This window comes from Helobdella robusta (genome assembly GCF_000326865.2).
Source record: "Helobdella robusta unplaced genomic scaffold HELROscaffold_1, whole genome shotgun sequence".
Taxonomy (NCBI): Eukaryota; Metazoa; Annelida; class Clitellata; order Rhynchobdellida; family Glossiphoniidae; genus Helobdella; species Helobdella robusta.
In genome coordinates, this window is record NW_008703570.1 from 13,237,587 (window position 1) to 13,239,084 (window position 1,498).

Consider the following 1,498-nt stretch of genomic DNA (forward strand, 5'->3'; position numbering starts at 1 on the left):
TAATAGTGTGAAGTGTAGTCAAAAAATGTTTATTATTATTATTATTATTATTACTATTATTATTATTGTAGTAGTAGTAGTTGTTGTTGTTGTATGAGTAGTTTTAGTAGTAATAGGAGGAGGAGGAGTGATAGTAGTTTAGTAATAGTAGTAGTAGAAATAGTAGTGGTATTAGTAGTAGTAGCAGTAGTAGTAGTAGCAGTAGTAGTAGTAGCAGCTGTAGTAGTAGCAGTAGTAGTAATAGTAGCAGTAGTGGTTTTTTCATTATTAATATTATTATTATTACCATCATCATAACAATAATAAATATTTATACCAATATGTGCAACATCTAGATGGCATCATTCCTTTGAAACATTGACAGAGCAAAAATTTAAACTATCAGATAAACATGGAGTGTAAAAACAATCCTTTGACTTTGCTTTGCCATATGTAAGATGATCGCATAATCACACACACTTTTACGCGCGCACACATAAACACTCACAGACACACATAAACACACACACAACCACACACTCACACATAAACACACACACAACCACACACTCACACAAACACATAAATACAAACATACACACACACACGCCACACACACACACACATACATAAACTCCAACATAGACATACCTATTCATATACACGCACACAAACGAAACACACACAGACTCAAACACACACACTCACACACATATACACACAAACAAACTCAGAGACACATGTATGTACATGCATACATATATAAAGTAATAATTACACCTCTCTTTTTCTCAAATTTTATTTTTTTGTTCTAGTATTCTACACATTTGTGTGTGTGTGTGTGTGAGCGTGCGTGTGTGTGTCTGTGTGTGTGTCTGTGTGTGTGGGTGTGTGTGCATTTGTGGGTGCTTAAATATTACAAATAAATATTTAACGGTTTATATCAGATTTTTGTAGCCTTAGATGTGCTACATCCAGGCGAGATTGTCTTGTCTGCGCGTGAGAAACTTATCAATTCATTCATTGAAATATAATAGTAAAAACAATAATAAAATAATAATAATAATAAACATAAAATTATTGTGATAAATTAACGAAAATAATATAATATAACGCTAAATAAGTTTCTATAGGGCAAGTAAATGTAGAAATGTTAGTACAAAATGTAGTGTTAGTAGTGAAAAAAATACTATTTTGGATAGATATGAGCCAAAAAATACTTATTTTAATAAAAAAAATTTTTTGTTTTTTTAAAAAGAAGAAAAAAAAATCTCATCTGAAAAGCAGACAGATGCTATCAACAATGTTGTAAGAATAATACAAACCATAGAAATAATAATAATAATAAATATTATTATTGTTGTTGTTATTATTATTATTCCCATTTAGATGAAATGATCTTGCTTATTGTTTTACGCTGGCTGGTTTCAAAGTGGTGCCCCTTCCATCCCGAAACATGCACTCATTACAAAGTTCTTTTTATCATTACTTATTATTGTTGTTATTACGGTTCGTTCTT